The sequence below is a fragment of the Bubalus bubalis genome, chromosome 5 (assembly GCF_019923935.1).
Source record: "Bubalus bubalis isolate 160015118507 breed Murrah chromosome 5, NDDB_SH_1, whole genome shotgun sequence".
NCBI classification, from domain to species: domain Eukaryota; kingdom Metazoa; phylum Chordata; class Mammalia; order Artiodactyla; family Bovidae; genus Bubalus; species Bubalus bubalis.
In genome coordinates this window covers 130,864,552-130,864,813 of record NC_059161.1, presented here as the reverse complement: position 1 = coordinate 130,864,813, position 262 = coordinate 130,864,552, and positions in this window count along the sequence as shown.

Below are 262 nucleotides of genomic sequence, written 5' to 3'. Positions count from 1 at the left end.
CCCAAGGGGCGGGGCCTTCTGGAGGCCCTGGGGGGTGTTGATGCAGCCCCAGGGAGGGGGTGACAGGGTGAGAGCCTTCGGGGTACATGGAGGACTGCCCCGCCAGCCGGGCACCAGACTGGCCTCTGAGTGGTCTGCAGCCACGGGAGCCCAGGTGCCCAGCCCAAGGCCCAGCCACCCCAAGCCCCGGCCCGGGTGGTGCCTTCAGGAGAGGAGGAGATTGGTTTGGCCTGGGTGGCTGGCAGGCTGGCCAGACCTTGGT